This window comes from Taurulus bubalis (genome assembly GCF_910589615.1).
Source record: "Taurulus bubalis genome assembly, chromosome: 1".
Taxonomy (NCBI): Eukaryota; Metazoa; Chordata; class Actinopteri; order Perciformes; family Cottidae; genus Taurulus; species Taurulus bubalis.
This window is the reverse complement of record NC_136589.1, coordinates 40,935,376-40,955,937: the sequence shown is the minus strand read 5'-3', so window position 1 is coordinate 40,955,937 and position 20,562 is coordinate 40,935,376. Positions and strand designations below refer to the sequence as shown.

The following is a 20,562-nucleotide window of genomic DNA, read 5'->3' as shown; positions in this document are numbered from 1 at the left end:
GGGGTGTGTGAGGGACGTGACGCAGCCAATCAAGTGGGAGGAACCACCGACGGGACGGCAGGGTGGGTTGAAAGCGAGCCAATGTAATTTTGTTCTTCTTCTCAGGAGCGGCAGGGGAAGGGACTGGCCTGCAGGGGGCACTGTGTATAAAGAGTGTACAGCGGAGAGAGAAAAACACACACATGTTTTTTTCGGGGTGTTTTCGTTGAGTTTGTGTAATCACATGCTGGTGTTGAGACCAATTCAGATGAACGTGTGTGTACTTTAATGGAAAGATTGTCTTTTTTTTCTTCTTTATTTTTGCTACGTTATTTTCTTTTTTTCAACATGGAATTCGCTATCCTGATTTCTGGCTCTTTAACTTGGCCGTGTGAGCGTGAACGTGTGTTTGTACATGTGTCACTTTCATATACATCTGCATTTAATGTGTGTGTGTGTGTGTGTGTGTGAGAGAGAGAGGGAGAGAGAGAGAGAGAGAACATGAAAGGCTGACGCATGCCATGGCAGGCTACTATCTCTACTGCAGCAGTGGTCAGTGCTGGATGGTGTGTGTGTGTGTGTGTGTGTGTGTGTGTGTGTGTGTGTGTGTGTGTGTGTGTGTGTGTGTGTGTGTGTGAGAAGGCGGGCACCATTGTGACCCATTGACCTGCGTCTAGTTCCAACAGTGCCTTTTTTCGTTCTTTCTTTTTTTCAGCTTTTTCTGTTGCCTTGTTTTTCTGCGGGGTGTTCTCTCATCGGCCGTCCGTCCGTCCGGGGTTCCTACACACAAACTTTACCAGATTCTGATGATGTTGCAACGACACATTTGTGTGTCGCAGTAGCAGCAGTGCTGTCGAGCGTCGCCGTGAATCTGACGGCACGTTAACATGTTTCAAATCTCAAGTCAAAGCAGTTCAGGTTTTTTTGGGAGTGGATTTCAGAATGTGGGGAGAAAAAGAACGTGGTGCAGGAGCCCTGAATGCCTCATGTTCATGGCACATGACACATCCGACATATTGTACATAGGTTTTAATATATTTGAGCGCCCTTTTCTATATAGAAAAAAAAGACACCAGTGCCGCAGTATCCTTTCTATGTTGGAATCAAAGTCGCTCTGATCTCTAAAATGTACAGAAAGTATTCATTCTAACAGACGGAGACACCAACCTGTGTTTCTTTGTGTTTCTTTGTGTTTCCTTTGTGTCGTCGTTGAGTTTCTTCTTGTGCTCTGGGAACAGGAAGGTTTTTTTTATTACAACGATGGAAGCGGCTTTGAGATTATGGAGAGAGAGACGCCTCAGAAATGCCTCATGGGAAGTGCTGTTTTCGTACAGGGTAACACGGACAACCTCAGCACCGCTAAAGACTAAGACGGTGACACAGCGTCGAGGATGGAGCAACGCGGATCCAGAATAACTTGTCGCTGCTGACGCTTTCCCGCTGGCGCACAAAGTGACTGTTTGGACTTTTTAACTAAAGTGTGTCCGGCCTTCAGAGAGAAAGAGAGAGAGAGAGAGATGTCCATCAGCATCTTCGCTCACGGATGCTTTACTCGGGACTGAAAAACTTAACAATTAATGTTTGCCGTGACAATGATGGCTGGACTCTACTTTGTCAGGTTGTTGTTGTTGTTGTTGTTGTTGTTGTTTTCTTGCCTCACACGTCTAATTTCTCTGGAGCTAAAGCGGCTGAGTTCAAGCAGCCCTGTCTCCTAAAAGTGCTCGTTACCCTGACAACAAAACTGCACTGTGAATGACAATTAAGGGAAGGGTATTCAGTTGTGGAGTACGTTTAAACATACGTTTTCACCCGGGAGACGGCTGTTTGTGTACTTCTGGGTTTTTTACTCAACCTAGTTTTGTTGCCTAAACTTATCAAAGTACACTGTAGCGTTTATATTTTAGTTTAGTTTAAAACTACGACGGTTCACCGCTAAGCGTAAGTGAGAGTGCAGTGTCATGTTTTAGGGGACAGGGTTAAAGTAACACACATAAGGAACATGGTTTCATAACAAAGATGAGTTTACTAGCTTGCCTCGTAAATCAATAGGGGCTCAGTATTTTTATTTTTTCATTTAAGAAAGAAAAACTAAAAATTTTATTTAAAAAAATGAAAAAATAAAGTTTATTCTGAGGGCAGCTTTTTGAGCGTTTTATCCCCATTTTTTATTTTTTTTGTCAACATTGCAAAAGGGCCTCATTTAACTGCAATCGACAGGAATCGGCAGGGATTTCAACACCTTTGTGAGGACGATTGACGAAAATCTGATCAAACAGGATCGGTTCATTTTAGAAAAACAGTCGGGAGAAAGTGCTTAAAATCTGGAAACGACGAGCCTTCACAAATATTGTACTGATTTCTCGTGTTTTAGCTTCCGCGGCTAAACGCGTCGTGATGCTCGTCACATGTTCATAGGGCCGTACAGCCGGTGGGCGGAGTCTACAGACACAGCAGGTGGGCGGAGTCTAAAGAACCAGAAGTGTCACCGATCAATAACCTCGTCGACCTCCAACAGAAGTTTCATGTTCACTCTTCAGATAATAAACAGGACTTTAAGATATTTAAAAAGCCATTACGCAGGCGTGATAGTTTGACAGGTCGCCGCCGGTTCCTGTTGCGCTGTCTTAAGTTCAATCTGCTCTTTTTATTATTTGTTTTTATGTAGCGTTTTTTGGCATCGTGTGAGCTCAGAATGTGAAGTGAATTCTTCGTGGATACTTTGTTGCAAAGGAAAGATGTTTAAATTCAATCATTGTCCGACGTTTCCAATCAAGTGAAGGCGCTCCGAGATGTTCGTTATTAAGCTCTTCAAACACATCGATATGTTTACAGCGAAGAGGCGAGGTTATGGGTATCATGTCGTCCTTTCAGTCATAGCAGAATGTGTTTCATTAAAGCTCCCCGCTTCAGAACGAGAAAGGATGCTGCAGCACCAGATGTGGAAAACAAAATGTTGCACTGATATATTTAAAAAGAAGAAAATAATCTGTTGTTTATGATGTTGATTTATGAGGAGAGAGAACGACGGAAAGGGAGAGGACGGCGTTATCGTTGCTTCTTTTTAATAAACACGGTTTCAGATGACAATGTCATAGCTCGGATAAAAGTAAAATTTTACGGAGATGTTTTTCAATCTCGAAAAAAGCTCTTTGAAACGTAACAATTTTATTTACTTGGTATAATATCACCTTGTTTTTGTACTGTCACTGATGTATGTGTTATCGTTTCATTATTTGTTTTCTTTGTATGACAAGAAGAAATGTTTTTTTTCTAACTGCTTCTGTAATCTTTTTTTTGCTGTCTCAGATCCAGAAAAAAAAAAAAAAGGAAATAAGGAAGTAAAAAAGAAAGGAAAAGCAGTGAGGCCTTAAGTGACTAAAAGTATTGTTTGTACTTTAACTTTCTGGTCAGCACCCAGACTCATCCGTCTCTGTTGTCTCGGACTCTGATCATTGACTATTACATTCCAAAGAATTGGATCAAATAAATGTTTTAAGTAAAAGCCGCTCTGCTGTGTCTGTCCTGCCTCAGAGAGGGAGTGGGTTGTTTTACTGGGTCCGTATGGCCAGAATACAAACCTCCAAATTATCTTACTGTCATATTTATCCATCTTCATCCTTCTTCTTCTTCGTGACTTTTTAAGCAGGTCTATGAACACACACACTGCCAACATTACAAATGTTGTCAAGCAGGTTTTATAGTGCTCCAATGCACAACCGTTCTCATTCACGATGCAGCTGTTTTTTTTGTCTTGGGGTTCTCGTGTCTGACATATTGTTCAGCTCAAGGTCACTTCACAGAATCAGAAACAATGATGGACAAAGCGTAACCCCGCCCCCTGCTGGAGACAAGCCAGGAAGTACCACACACACACAGTGAAGGCACGTCAGTCAGTTATCAAACTGTTTCTAGAACATACCAGAGTCATATTACACTGTAAAAACAGGAAACCAAAGCACATCAACACACGTGATGACACGTTAGTGGACGTCACATTTATATGTTTGCCAGTAACCGTATTTCATATTTTGGCCAATTTTTTGGGAAGAAGAAAGAAGAAAGTACTTTGTTCATTCTTGAAACGATAAATTCTTCATTCATCATGTAAACCTTCAGTTTGTTCACATCCCATCAGTAAAGTCTGTTAAATTAGTTTGACCAGAATCTCAGTTAAGAACAACAACATTTATTTGCACAAATTAATGAACGCAAATGTAAAGATAGGATACTTTACAGAAAGTAGTGAGAATGATATATCTACGATAAAGAAGCTCTGGTGCTTTCACTCTTTAAGACCCATGCAGAGGAAGAGACACAACAACAAATACATCAATAACAATATTCATCAAACATTTAGAGCTCAGAGAAGTTTACATTTTCCTGCAGAGAAATATGAGTACACAACAATAATGAGAAGACGTCAAAGTACCGCCCACAATGTTTGATTGACAGGTGAAGATAAATCAGCTCTCAAGAACAATGATGGACAACAAATTAGTTTAAGAATTAATACACAAAATTTAACCTGCTGTCCCTTAAATCACTTCTGTTTATTTGAGTTGACAGGACTCAGCAGTGTTTCCATAACTATCCCAAGGTAACCCAAGTCCAGCAAGAGAGGCTGAGTGAATGTGGTCTGGACTCTGTGGAGGAGAGTCATGGTTTCAGAGACGCTGTAGAAGGACAGAATACCTGAACTGTGATCCAGGTACACTCCTACTCTGGAGGACCGAGGACCAGAGACGGGAGTTTTAATATTGTTGTACCAAAATGTAAAACTGTTTTTGTCACAATTTAACGACCAAGATTTGTCATTCAATCCAAACACACATTCATTACTGCTCCCTGTTCTGCTGATATTCTTGTATGAGACTGATACATGAACTCCTTCTCCTCTCCACTCCACCTCCCAGTAACAACATCCAGTTAGACTCTCTCTACTCAGGACCTGAAAACATCCAGTGAACCTGTCTGTGTGTCTAGAATAAGACTGTTGTTCCTTCATACATGTTGCTTTTCTGTTCCCCTCAGATAATAACAGATCTGTGTTTGCTGTGTTTGGATCCAGAGTGATTTCCCGTGAATATCTTAAGAATCCAGCTCTGGTCTTGGGCTCTGCTTGTGAACGTGACAGTAAAACGTCCACTTCAGTCACTGCCAGTGAGACGTTTGTCCACTCGTCCCTCAGGACGTCCTGTAGTTGATCTCTGACTTCTGACACTTCTGACACTTCTGACGGATCAGCTCAGTGAAGATCTTCTCACTGTCCTTCACCGCTTCATCAGCTGAGAGATTGACGGCCTCCACCTCCTGATGGAGCAGCTTCACGTCCTTCTCTCTGTCGACTCCCCTCCAGCTCTCTCTGCCTCTCGGTCCTTCCTGCTGCAGCTGAGACTGTGTCGTGGCCTTTATGTTCCTCCACAGAGCAGAGGTAACAGATACACTGCTGATCAGTACGGCAGAACATCTTCATCACCTCGTCGTGACGAGAGCAGATGTTCTCCTGGAGCTTCTTGGACGGGTCCACCAGCTTGTGATTCTTTAATGAAGGTATATCATGATGAGGCTGAAGGTGTTTCTCACAATAAGAGGCCAGACAGACCAGACAGGACTTGATGGCTTTCCGTCTCCTCCCAGTGCAGACATCACAGGCCACATCTTCAGGTCCAGCATAGCAGTGATCAGCAGCAGCAGCTTGGAGTCCAGTCTTCTTCAGCTCCTCCACTAAAACTGCCAGCATGGTGTTTTTCAGCAGGACAGGCCTCGGTGTGAAGGTCTGCCTACACTGAGGGCAGCTGTGGAGTTTCTTCACATCCTCTTCGTCCCAGAAGCTTTTAATTCAGTTCATGCAGTAGCTGTGTCCACAGGGAGTAGTCACCGGATCCTTCAGTAGATCCAGACAGATGGAACAAGAGAAGGTTTCCCGATCCAGCTGAACTCCTTTCTGCGCCATTTCACCTCTCAGTAGCAGTGACTGAACAGAAACACTTGCTACAGTAAATGGCAAATTCACATTTCATAACAAGTTATCTATACTTATTCTCAGACCTTTAGACCTGTGAAGGGGAGGGAACACGCAAATACCTTGATAGAGTGCAGCTGCTGTGTTAGAGAGCAGGAGGAAGAGGGAGGGCTTATTAAGTTGTGCTTCATTCCAGGAAGTGGAGCAGCGCTGTGAATGTGAACTATGTCCCTTCGTTTACAGACGGAGACTCGATTAAAACCTGCTCCATGTTTGAAAAGAGATTCGAGGATTTTAGTTGCAACATATTTCTTGTATTCTCAGGCTTTGGTCATGTTTCCATATTTTTCGAAAACTTAAATATTGGTTCTGTGGAAAGACTATTAAATATTCTATTTTAATGTCCCTTCATAATCCTCCTCTCACGTCTCCATTATTCCCTTGGTATAACTGGCACTGCCCTCTCCTGCTCCACCTCATATCTTTCTGACCAACATCAATTCATTGCCATTAACAACTATGAATCCTCCATCTCCCCAGTCACCTAAGGTGTCCCCCAAGGTTCCGTGCTTGGCCCCCTCCTCTTCATCATTTACATCCTTCTCCTTGGACAAATCATCCGTCGTCATGGTCTTGTTTTCCACTGCTACGCTGACGACCCCCAACTCTATTTCTTCTCCAAGAACATCACCTCAGTCACCCACTCCACTCTCACCTCCTGTCTCACTGATATACAATCCTGGATGCAACAGAATTCTCTTAAACTCAACTGCAATAAATCTGAAATACTCATCATCGGCCCTAACTCCCTCACCAGCTCAGCCCAGACCATCTCTCTAAACATTGATGGCTCCATCGTCACCCCCTCCACCCAGATCCGTAACCTCGGTATCATCCTCGACCCCACCCTCTCTTTCATACCCCACGCCAACCGCATCACCAAAACTGCCTTCTTTCACCTCAGGAAAATTGCACACCTCCGACCCTCCCTGTCCTCTGCCACCACCAAAATTCTCATCCATGCCCTCATAACATCTAGACTTGATTATTGCAAGGCATCCTCTACGGCTCTCCCAACAAAATGATCAACAAACTCCAATATGTTCAGAACTCACATCCACCCAGCTATGACCACATCACCCCAGTCCTACACAACCTCCACTTTCTTCAATCAACCCTTCACCTGCTAATCCCCTGCTCCCTACCCTCCACTACATGACTCATTCCGTTGCAGCTTCTCCAGTTATCTTTTGTACTTGTTCTGTTTTTGTAATGTTCTGTTTGTTTGTTTTGTTTGCTCCATTGTCTTTCTATTTTTTGTTTTGTTCTGTTTGTCTCTGCCCTATGTAAAGCGTCTTTGAGTATTTAGAAAAGCGCTATATCAAATTAAAGTATTATTATTATGAACACCGACCCTCTGCCTCACATCAGTGAGTGTGTTGTCTTGAGCCTCATGAAGCTGCAGCTCTCTGGGATCTCAGGTGCACTTCAGTCACGGGTTTAGGTGTGGATTCACTTTCACGCAGTTGCACTTGTCTGCTGTCTCCTTTGTGAGAGTTTCAGTGCCGCCGTCCTGACTACACACACACACACGCACACACACACACACACAATATAAAAGTATTTACATTGAACAATGGAAAAGTGGTAGTGTGCATCACAAGTGTCCACCTATGCTGTGGCCCATGGTCTGTAGCATGACTCTACACCGTTTACACCCCCACAATGTGGGTGGTTCCGGACAGCCCACAGCCCGAGGATCACCAACATTATGCGGACACAATGTGGGTGTGGTTCCGTGGCATAGCTACAGGGACACAGCACAGGTACAAGGACACACACACTGCCAATGTGAAAAATGTTGACGAGCAGTATTCATAGTGCACTAATGCACAACCGTTCTCACTCACAGTGCAGCTGTTTTGTTGTCTGGGGATTCTCGTGTCTGACATATTGTTCAGCTCAAGGCCACTTCACAAAGTCTGTTCTCACATTTCAAGGCAGTCTAGTTTTACAGTTATTAGCTTTTTCATGTGGCTGAGTCTGTCCCGTGGAACTGTGGGTAGTGCTAATGACTCATATTGTTGTAATGTTACTTCAAAACGAAAGCTCATCAATAGCAATGATAAACTTTCGTTTTGCAATGGTGAGCAGTACCGTTTCCGCCACAAAAAAAGTAATAATTACAAGATAAAAAGTAATAATTATGAGATAATAAAGTCGAAATTATGAGATAATAAAGTCGAAATTATGAGATAAAAAGTCATAATTATGAGATAGTAAGTGTGCATGCGCTTCAGTGGCGCTGGCTTTTATCCTTCCTGTTATCTGCGCTGTCTTCACAAGTCTCTTCATCCCCTCGCCGGTCTAGCCACGCAAACGATATGCAAGCGTAACTGTTGACATTTTAGCTCAACAAATAATAGCATTGCTATTAATGTAGCTGTTGCATGTGTTTCAGCTAATAATGAAATCTCATAATTTCGACGTTAATGGACTGGTGACGCTGTTTCAACATTTTGGCTGGTCTTCACCTACATAATGTAAGTCAAAGAGACACCAACCAGGCAGAGACTCAAAATGACCACGAAGAGACACACAACTACTACAAATAGACATCAAGCAAATACTGAGATACATAAAAACACTACAAAGAGACACAAAATGACGATAGAGACACAAAACAACGACAGAGACACAAAACTACCACAAGTATCCACAAACCAACTTCTACCGACTACAAAGAGACATAAAAAGACCACGGAGAGACACTAAATGACACCAGAAACACAAAATAGCGACATAGAGATTACAAACAGACACAGAACAACCATAAAACGACCCCAGACACAAAATATCTACAAAGAGACGCAACACAACCACAAGGAGACATAAAAATATCCCTAAATGACCACAAATACACACAAAAATGTCCACAAAGAGACACAAAATGATCACGAAGAGACAAGATGACCACAAAGTGACAGAAAAACTACAAAAAAAGAGGCAGAAAGCACCACAGAATCTGCATCTTGATCCTGTGTGTGAGAGACAGTGAGCTCTTGCATGTCTGATCCTCCCACATGTCACTTCATCTATGAGGAAGACCGTGTGATGCAGTCGAAAGCTCCAGAACTGTTGAAGTCCACTGAAATGACAAAAGCAAATGGGTGGATTTGGCTTTTGTGCGTTAATTACTGTTCAATTCAAGCGTCACCTTCTGCGTCTGCTGCCACGTCACGCTTCAACCACCGAGAGGCAGCATCGCCTCATGAACACCCGCCCTCTGCTTCACATCAGTGAGTCTGTTGTTTTGGCTTCTGCAACACAATCTGACTCCTCAAAGCTTGTATTTACTGTGCGATTGATCCTTTAGAACAAGCACAAAGTGCAGGCAAGTGTGTCGTTCCTGAGGAGTAAACGCACATTAAGCATAACACCTCTACTGCCCTGGACTCACACAGCCACATCAATTGAATATGGAGATTGTTTTTCATCAACTTTTGAGCTTTTTTAAAAATCATTTTCAAACGCGGAACGTATTCCTGAAAACATTTCACCAAAACCACAACAAGCAGGTGGACAATAGAGGACTCCATCTTTCTTACGCCTTAGATGCATAAGTGGGTCAAAAATGACCCGGTGAGGTTGTTTTCTTGAAATATCTTCGTAATGAAAAATTGTTATCATTTCATATTCCAGGTATTCCTCAAAAAACATGTTTTTGATATAATGCCATTTACATTTTTAACTTACCTTTTATACATTTTAAGAAATTTTAGTTTTGTATTACTACCCCAAGCTTCCATAAGTGGGTCAAAAATGCATTTTCTATGGAATCCAATGGGAACCTTTAATTCTTATCAACTGTGGCTGTCAGGAATAAATTAGCTGTGGACCACACAGACTATATCAGAAGTGTCACCCCTCAGGAAGATTATTTTACACAGCAAGAGCTGATACGTGTAAGTATTAATGATCACAGCCAGAAACAGGTAGTTTGTCTGAACTGCATACAGTGATGAGACAAGAAGGCAAAACAGGGAAAAGAGAGAGGAACTGTCAATGACTGGACAGTTACACACATACATACACACAAACACACACACACACACAGACAGACACACAGAAACACACACACACACACACACACACACACACACACACACACACACACACACACACACACACACACACACACACACAATGGATGTTCACATTTTTCTATTGCTGTTCTTTGTTCTGGGTCTTTTTCAAAAATGTTAGAAAGTGAAAAATAAAGATATTTCAAACATGAAATCATTCTTGTGTGATCCTAAATATAATACTAAATATTATACAAGTGATTATTCTTAACCAAAAATGACAAAAATGGCATAAAAACACATTCTAATATGGGTAATTTTTGACCCACTTATGGAAGAGTGTAGGGTCCAGTCACTCGTGCATCTAAGGTTGAAAGGGGAGGAAATACAACAGCACACGCTGACCCTGCACACTCAGGAGCTGAGGTTGTGTTTGGTCTCTGACATATGAAAGTGTGTGAAACTGATCCTGAAAATAGAGCCCTCGGCATAAACTCCCCCCGAGCGGATTATTAGAAGTATGTGGCTTCATGGAGACGCTGACTTCATGTGTCACTGGTCTGGCTGGCAGCAGCTTCATCCTCATGACAGGTTTTACGATGATGAAGAGTCTAAATGTGGAGGTTGGTCATCGGCTCTTAGGGTTGTTAAAATCATCTTGTCCCACACATGTTCCAGCTCTATATGATACTTAAATGAAGGGCAATATTCCAACTGAAGACCATACACATGACACCATTCAACCAAATGGAAATACTAATGTTATGGTTATTTCATCATTACAATTCTCCCAAATGTTGCTTGACATTTTTGGTGTATTTGCAAAACAATTTTGATCTGAAGATTGGCTGCAGAATAAAGACTGACGGATGCACCTGAGAGTTAGTGGGATTGAAAGGGTATACACCTGCATACCTGTGCACCTGTATACCTAAAGTATTTTGTATCTTTATCTTTATCATGCAGGTAACTGACAATAGCACCATGTGATACATATGATTTTGCAGCTCTGCAATGTTTTTTGCAGGAAAAGGCATATTTGACCGACTGCTTTCTTATTTTGCAAAGGAAGTCATGGATAACTGACTGCTGCACAGCTGGAAATTACAGAGTTAATCACACGGTTGTTCACCTGCAAAATATTGACGGAAAGTATTGGAGCATGATGCACACAATACTGTTTTATGCAACTTTAACTGTGATTTTGAGTTACAATGCTACAGCTACAATCATATGATGATCTTAGAATGTGATGCAAAGCATTGCTGTCGATTAAACTATAGTCTAAAATACAGTTGACACAAGCACAACTTTTAACACCGACAGCAGAAAATCGTACATAATGCTGCAGTAATATTAATCAAAAAACATAATTTTACTGCACAACATGTAGCCTATAGTTTAAACACTTGTTTATAATATTTTTACTTCATTAAGATTTTGAATGCAGGACTTTTACTTGCAGTGTTTTCACAGTGTAGTATAAGTAGTTTTACTCATATAAAAGGCGTTAATACTGTGTCAAGTTCCACTACTCCTCAAATATGAATACATCAGTGTGGTAACATTAAAAAAAAGTGCGACCTATATTGACTTTGTCTGTGTGTATGTGTCTGTGTACACGCGTGTATATGTGTGTATATTTGTGTGTATGTGTGTGTGTGTATATCTGTGTGCGTGTGTATTTTTTGTGTGCATATCCGTGTGCGTGTGTGTGTGTGTGTGTGTGTGTGTGTGTGTGTGTGTGTGTGTGTGTGTGTGTGTGTGTGTTCTGGAACCGTTCACCGCATCCCCTGTAAGTGAGGACGGGTTCACTGTTCTCCGGTGTGTGTTTGTTCCTCTGCCCGCTACGTACCGCTGCTCCTCCTGCGTGGGCGGGGTCTAAACTCAGAAGAAGAGGCTTGTTGAATTGTGGCATTAAAAAAAAAGAAAAAAGTTCTCCAGCAGCAGTGAAGCCGCGGCTGTAACGTATCTGGGCGAGCCGGGGACCTTTCGCTCCGTTTAATATACTCTATTATTACAAACAAAAGTGTTTTTTAAGTAAAGTAACGTCAGCCGTTAACGTGCGCTGGGCGGAAACGTAACGTGCGGCAGTTGGCGGAGCGGCGCGTTCTGTTGGCTAAAACAAAGCAGACCCTCACAACAGTTTTAAGCTAACGTCTAGAGACCGTTTTTATTCCGAGAAAAGAGGACTGTTTTTCGGGCCGATGTCTCTCTAAATCCACAGAAACGCCAGTTTTAGCATCAACACAAGGTGAGTGTCGTTATTATAACCAATGTTTTCCCCCTTATTTGACGACTGAGAACACACACCAAAAAGGGGAGAAGCGAGGAATGTGTCTTCGGTCTTCGGGGCTAAACTTTGGGTGTGGATTAACGATGTCTAGGTTAGCTGGCTAGCTAGCTAGCATTCAAAAGACAGCTTTTTAAAACATGTAATTTCCTTTTTTCAGTTCGGGGCTTTTCCTTAACGTCGTCATATTCCAACTAACCCCTCATGTATGTCCCTCAATACATCTAACTTAAATGTCGGGGGTTTATACAGAAAGTAGGCCATCGAGCCTCTTTGCGTGACCACAGAGGGCAGTATGGGTGTTTAAAGTATAAGAGGATAGTGGGATAAAACCAGTAAAACCATTATTATAATCATGGGAACTTTTAACCCAAAGGCAGAACCACCTCAAAGGCTTTTACAGTTCTTACTCTGTGTTTAAAACTTACTAAAAACTTGGTGAAATTACTTTGGCATTGTTGTCGTTATACTTTGTTTAAGTCCCTTTTTTTTAATAACTGATATATTTAGAGACCGTTTTGTGGTTTATCTTTTAAACTGAAAAGCTAGCTCGTCAAGTTGCACTATTCATGAGGAAATAAGTACTTGTGAAGCCTTCTGAGATCATTAATGGCTCCTTCCTTCAGAATCATCAATCAGGATTTGTCTCCTGGAGAGAAAAAAATGTAGGTCATATTTCGAAAAAACACCTGGTTTTCTTTAGGAACGCTGCTAAAGCACTTGAGTCCATTTGTCTGACAAGACTTTTCCTAATTTGTACTAAAAAACACTCTGAAGATGTCTTTGACATGTGAGTTTGTACACGTACAGAAGGAGTTATGCCAGACATTTCATGCCTTTAGAGCAAAATATACACGGAGAAGAAGAAAACTAAACAACCTCCACGTTTGTAAGACAAAGCTGCACACGTTTAGATGACGTTAGACATGTAAAGGATCTCTTGAAACAAACCCCAGTCTGGTCAAACTCCATTAGGGACTGTATAAACTGCGGTGGAGGACACAGTGAGACTTAAAGCTGGCCAGATTGGTTAGCCAGACTCTTGTTGCAGTAAGTAAGTTGGACAAGATCGGTCTTGCCTGCCTTGCTCACTTCCTGGAAAGGAATTGTACCCTGAGGGAGTGTTTTTTCTTCTTCTTTCTTCTCCTTTATTAATCTCAGGGAGAGGCTTGATTTGTTGCGCTAGTAATCTGTGTCCAACCGAAGCCTAACTTGGGGACGACAGAATAAAATGGGTTGACATTGTAATGACATAGCAACAGCTGCTTCGTATCGAAGGTGAGTCAAACAAGTATGTATTTGATAGCTGGATGCAGATAATGCACACCAGGCTTGGTAATTGTAGACCTGAGCGGAGACGAGTCTGCAGGCTCCCCGTGGACCACTGAGTCACTTCCCTTAGTGACATTGTTGTTTAAACAGCGCGACCAGGAGCGTCTGGGGCGGGTTGAAGGATCATTCGGCGTTACTCAACTCCAGGCCATCCCCTCCGACTTGTTAGATATGAGTCATGGATGATCGGGCCTTCCGATGACTGCCAGACGAATCATGCAGGAAGGGTATATTTGTAGAGCTACACGATCATGGTTCAGACATTAAGCTATCCCTACATGGATATGTCACATAATTCTCTGGTAAAAAGGTTGGAAGTCCTCACAGCCGATAACTGAATAGTGTCAAAACTGCTTGAGATGTGGCAAGAAACACAAGAAGATTGATAGATAGATTTTTATATCTTTCTTGGAAGTAATATTAATAATATTGCTGGGAATGGGAGACTTACCTGAAGAACAAAAAAGTGCAATTTTGAGAATAAAGGATTAAACTTGAGACCAGGGTACAAAACACATGATGTAACAAAATGACAGAAATGTAATTGTCAACACAAATAATTGTTATTAGCATCTCTCAATTAACAAAGAGACAGACTTCAAGAGACTAATATGTCAAAAATAAATGTCAGTTTCTTTTGCCATTTCCATCAGGATGATGTTATTAATAGTCTAACTGTTTGAAAACCCCAAAGGGGAACAATATATCATTTGAAAGGCCTCTGCAAGACACTTCATTAATAAAGTGTTGGAAATGGAATCAGGCCTCAGTAAGTATGTAAAAGAAAGCTTGAGGCTTTTTAAAACTTGACCGTATGAGTTTTTTTTAAGGCCTAAACATGTCGTCATACTCGCTCTACACCAGTGAACTCTGGGTTCAGGTTGGAAAGAAGTGGAAAAAGCGCCCCAGATGTCAGTGACGTAGTGTTTTCCCCCCAAGACATAGTATGGAGGCAGTTAAGAATGAATGTGTTATCTCATCTCTCTGAGGGCAGATTGGGATCTCCTCCGCATGACGGACAAATCACAGACAGGTCTCTACTACAAAACCAAATATACAGCAGACTGACTTGAACTCTACTGAGTGCACAACCTGTATGACAGTTAGATTTGTCTGTGTAAATATGTTCATGTATGTCAGAACGTTGCTATTGTTGATCATTCTACTTTTATCACCACATAAAAGTTATGCTAAGTAGTTTTGATACATTCCCTTTATTATATTTTTGGGAAGTTGGTATGTTACTGACAGTAATACAAGTTCAGACGCCGGCCAAACACGTGCATTATTGTAGAAAAAGGACGATAAATATGTTCTACTTTGTAACACTAATCTAATCTGACAGCTCTTTAAAGTGCAGCATCGAGCGACGTCGCAGATGTTAAGCCCAATAGAGGAGGTCTTCCTGCTCGTAGGTTTGGTTTCCTTTCATTAAGGATGCAGAGTCATGCTGAGCAGTTTGGGGACCTAATGGACTGAAAGTGGACAGTGACTTTCTGCACCAGGTGGGTGCCGGCTGGCTGACCGGGTGTCAAACAGAGCTGTGGGAAGGGGGGGGGGTGCAGACCACCAGATGACCGACCCAGCGTGAACAATGCCGACTCACCGATCACTCTGCGTGTTACTCACAGCAGTTCTTTATGGCAAGCAAAGTTCTATGTGGCAAGCAAAAAAGGTGTGTGATATAGAAGTGGTCGAAGATATGCATAACGTTATTTGGACTGTGTCCAGTAAGAAGTGGATACAAACAGTGTAAAAAGTTGAAGGTTATGTGAGGAGCATATAGAAATATGGAGCCGTCTTAATTTCACTAAAAAAAACAATTTCTAGAATGACTTTAAAATATGAGTACATTAGGCACAAGCTGCCCTAAAGCTGTGCCTATGCAGGCTCACATTTTTACGTGGGAGTTGAATGTACACTTCTGTTTTCACACTAGAGAGGAAGAAAAGATGAGCCAACCATCGTGGTTAATGATGCCACAGTGTGGCCAACCTCTGATCGCATGAAACCAGGAAGCACCGAGACACCAGCTAGCGCTGCGGTAGCTTTTGCAATTACTTCCACTTCTATTTGTCCGATGCGTCCACAAAGAGAAATCATTGGCTGTTTATTTAAGAGTTGGTAGTCATTGATTTCGCTCAACTTTTTTGTTCACCTACCTATTTCAACACAACTTGACAACTTAAACCGCTCACTTTGTTTTGACACCCCTTTTTTGTCCGCCAGTGTTCAGTAAGAAGGAAGTTATCACCGACATATTCAGCAGGAAACTCCTTCTGTAAACATCTGTCAGAGGTTAATGTGCGATGAGGTGTGCAACGGTACATACGACGATGAACTCCACCATATGGAGAGACCCATCTGTTGAACCGTGGTCATCCACAGTCCAAACGTGGACTTTGTTGGGATTCATAAATATCCACAGATGTGCCTCGCTCCACCTTCAGACCACACCGGTCTGTTTAAAGCCTCACGAGCTGCAGGAAGGCCGATAATAACACTGCACCACCGTCAATGAACAGAGGAGGGGGTAAACAAAGAGGTAGAGATGACACACGTCTGATTCAAAGCCCTCAGGTTAGACTCTGCAGCTGACCCTGACTTGGGCTGTATGTCCAGCTGTTGATTATCAAACTAACTTCAGTTTATGAGCGATTGTGTGACTGATTGAACCGTTTGTTTTTTACCTTTCCCAACGTTTTCTAATGTAGTCTACACATCGTAATCGGAACATTTATGACTTTCATGTAGACCGGATTTATTGAGTGATCGAGGCTCCTAGTCTGTTTACCTCCATAAACTGACAACTAAATGCATATGGATATTTATATTTTCTTTCTGGAAATTCAGTTTGTAAATGAAGACAGAGATATTAAAGGGATAGCTAACTCAGAATTATTTGAGGTTTTCAGGTATTTAGATAAAAACTGTTTACTCTCTCGATCAACGTCTACTCCCCAAACTGTCCATCAGCACAGAAACAAGAATGCCTCTGTCGAGTGTCTGCAGCGACGTCACACAGGATGTCGATTTGTTTTTCAACACGACTACATGTACGAGCGGAGGAATGCTTTCTGTGAATTCACGCGAGAGAGAGCGAGAGAGAGAGAGTGTCTCTGGTCCCTGAGGCGTACTCTCAGACGGCAGATTGAATCAAACGGCCTCTGACCTGTCTGAGGCAGACGGCAAGCCAGGGATCCATAACTGGGATTGGGTTTCAGTCCTCTACTCTCTATGAAAGAGAAGAATGTTGGAAAATACATTACTTTACAGGTGTCAAATCACTGGGGAAACGGTGGACTCTTGTAAGGCCAGACAACACACAACATTGTGTAAAGCCAGATTAGAACAGCCTGACTTTGCCAGGCTTTTAAATTGGTAAAGAGGGGCTGTTATTTACCCCTAAACATTCAGTAGTGAGTGGCTTCTCATTCCTGCCAAAGTCATTTTCTGGTTCCACTGAAACTGCTGTTTGCAAGCGGCAATTTTCTCAAGCTGATTACTTGGCACAACCTTTTTAAAGCCATGTCAATTTCATCCAGGCTTGTCGTCGTTTTTCCTGTCATCGCTTTCTGGCTGCGGTTCAGGAAGATGACGTTCCCGTCCTCAATCCGGCTCTGATTGGCATGTTTTTGTGTGTGTGTCCGACCTGAGAAACGGCCTTCAATGAAAGAATATATTCCAGATGGTCACCATTACACCCAGCAGGTGTGGTCTATTGTGCAGTTTGGATTTAAAATGTCTCCAGAGGCCTCTTAAATTAGATCAAACCTTTTATTACATTACATTCCAATATGTTCTATATCTGGACAACTTGGTTCCTAGAGCCTCAGTTGGCGTATTTTCCAAACATCAGTTCACACCCCAAAGATATTCAGTTCATTGACAAAAAAACAGCAGATTGTCATGATTGCAAAGCTAGAACTAGAAAAGAAACATAATGAAAAATGGCTGAAACTGGTAATCCACCTGCAAAATGATTTATTTTTGTTAAAGAATAATCAATTATCCAACTACTTGTTTCAAATGAATACTTGTGATTAGTTTGATTTCTTTTACAGCTGCGCTTTGCAATTTGAGCCAACAGTTTGGGTATTTATTAGTAAAAGTTATTTTATTCTATCTAGACTATAGCAAGCAGGCTCTTGCTACTATTAACAGAGGTGGACTTGTAAATTGAAAATCGTGGCACTAACGCTCAACATCACGAACACAAAGCATGTGTCGTCTCTTGTCTCCTCCGGCCTGACCATACAAAGTCATGATTCAACACAACGTGCTCCTGTTACTCTAAATATTAGGCTCTCGGATCTGTCGTCACCACTACTCATAGACCATAGAGATAAAGTACAGTACCTTTTTTAACCGTGTGCCTTTATAGTTTGGATTTAAAACAAAAATCAAAGACCGAATGAGATGCAACTCGTATATTGGTGCTAAAAACTTTCTCCTCAGACGGTAGAACCATGAGGCTGCTGTTCCGCTTTAAAGATGTTGTCTTGTATTGGAGGAAAATGTGATCTCTTTGTGGAGGCAGTCGGTGTTTTTGTGACCGACCATGACAGACGTCTGCTCCAAGAGTTAATGCAGGAATTCACCCCTCACCAGCTGGCCTCCTCCCATCATGTCTCGCGGTTAAGAGGAGCAGTTTTACCACAGTTCGTTATGGATCAGGGCCTCGTAGTCACTATTGGCTCTTATCAGCGCTGCTGCCTTTTTAATCTTCCACCATTTTAAGGTCATAGATTAATGTAGTTGTCACTCGCTTCAGTGCTTTGATTCTGAAAAGGTAGCGAACACTCTTCACGAAAGCCGCAGGTCTTATTAATCAGTTGAATTGTCTCGTACTCATTCCTCTGAAAGCTGTGGCATTAAGCAAAAGAGCAGATGTAAGTGAAGAAAAATAGATAGATTGAAGATGTGTTTTTTTTATATTTCATTCGGGTAGATGTTGAAGCAGGCCCGTGCCCCAAAAAATGCCATTGCCTCCCGAATGCCATTACTGTGGCACTGGAGACCCCGAATAGCTCCCAAATCTGTCAGCTCTCTGTAATTTGCAGCGCTGTGCAAGACGAGGCCCGGGGTGGTAAACAAAGCTGTACTTCAGGAATGTTGGGGGAGGCGCCCCAACAGCGTAGAAGGCCTTCACAGTTGGTGGTGGCTTGAATTTTATTAGGCATCTTGCTGGGTGTGTTGTGTGATGAATGTTTTTTTGTCCTTCTTGTCACAAGTTCTTCTTTCAGGAACTGAAAGGTCCTTTCAGGTTCTTTCACTGGTCGACCTGGTTGTTTTGTTTTGTTCCGGATATGGTCATGTGATCGGGGCGTGACAAATCGGGGAAGGACTCGTCGTAACTGTTAAGACCCGATAAAGTAGCAAACGCGGGCGTCTACGTCATCGTTTCCTAACTTCTCCGTCTACGCCGGTCCGCACCAGAGTCTTCAAACATATCTGTCCTCAGGGGCGTTTCCAAACTCTTTCCATTTTCAGTGCTCTAAAAACTCTGCGGAAGCTCGGTGTGAACGCAGCCAAAGGACACACTTTTTAAAAATGGAAACGTAGTCACATGGACGTGACCTGAGGTAATAGTTACATGTCAGCTAACGGTTCACTTGACCACATAACGGAAGGGAGCAAACTAAATGACGGCAAGCGGTCGCACTCGCTCGTCCAGCGAGAGGCGCCTGTGTACAGGCGACAAATCCATCTACACCACCTGAAGACGATGTTTACAACCCAAAAACAAAGCTTCCATGAAATCAAGCTGCTCTTGTTAATTTAGAAAAACAGAGTAGATATTTTTCACAAGAAAACTGTCTGATTTATAATCTCCGTAACTCAAGTGAATGCATTTTGCTTCTGTTCTCCAAATCTTCTTGTTTTCTTTCACCACCCGCCTCCACAGCTGCATGATAACTATCACAAAAGCACTTAAAGCAAACGTGCAACTAAGTTGGTCATTAGGCTGCTTTTAACAGGATGTGGTTGTTTTTGCAGATGCCTCTGCACCCTCTGACCCACAGCACAGCTTCTCACTGCCTCTACTGGAGAGTGTTTTACCTCTACATTCCTCATAGATGACTGTAAAAATACAGTTTCTCTGGTGTGGTGTGAATGTAAATACATCCCCGATCTGCTGACACTAACAATGTGCGTATTAGCATATCCAACGGGGACGGGACTATATTTGGGCCACACAGCTGTCGACTTTGCTTCTGTCTACACTGCCTGGTTTTCCTACAGTGGGGCAAGTACACAGTGGTGGGAGTTTCTTAAGTTTGAGGATTGGGCACACGGTCGAGGAAGTGTGTCACTAGTTGTGGGGAATGGCAGCGATTCAGGAAGCCAACCTGACCAAATATGGGAACACACACACGTAAACACACCTACCTCCTTTTTTCTCGTGTCGTGACCTTAGCTTACTTTTTTCTTTCCTTTTTTCCTGCACAGAACTTGCTTAGTAAGACATTTTGACGCGCAAGCGACACTATTTCAAAAATATTCTTTCACCACGTCTGCTCGGGTCTGTTTTTGGTGCTGTTGTGGTTGATGCTCAGCAGCACCGAGTGGCATCGCGTCTGCCGCCGCTTTGTTCCCGTCATTACAAGTCTGCTGTCGGACTCATTATGAATCACTGCGGTTGATACCGAACACCTCGCGTGTAAATGTGACCATCCTCTCCTTTTTCGCCACATTATTCTGTATTATCTCTCCTTAAGAGTCCTCTTTTCCCTTTGTGAGCAAATATGTAATGTGATTTCAAATGCTGAGGACCTGGCAGCTGAGTGCGGGCAAATGGTTTCCTCCATATTTGGAATGGGCCAAAAAGAGAGTTGCTCCTCCCCTCTGCTGCCGCACAGTAACGGAGGTATTTCACCTCCACGTCAGGATACGGCCTCTACAGCACG

At 42.5% G+C, this 20,562-nt stretch overlaps 1 pseudogene across 1 annotated transcript; it reads right to left on the bottom strand.

Moving 5' to 3' along the window:
• Positions 1-4,519: 4,519 nt before the first annotated feature.
• Positions 4,520-5,932, bottom strand: LOC306754140 (tripartite motif-containing protein 16-like; annotated as a pseudogene). Its single transcript has 2 exons — positions 5,308-5,932; positions 4,520-5,094 (listed from the first exon to the last, which is right to left on the bottom strand). The product of its transcript is annotated as a tripartite motif-containing protein 16-like (transcript).
• Between the last annotated feature and the right edge of the window lie 14,630 nt (positions 5,933-20,562).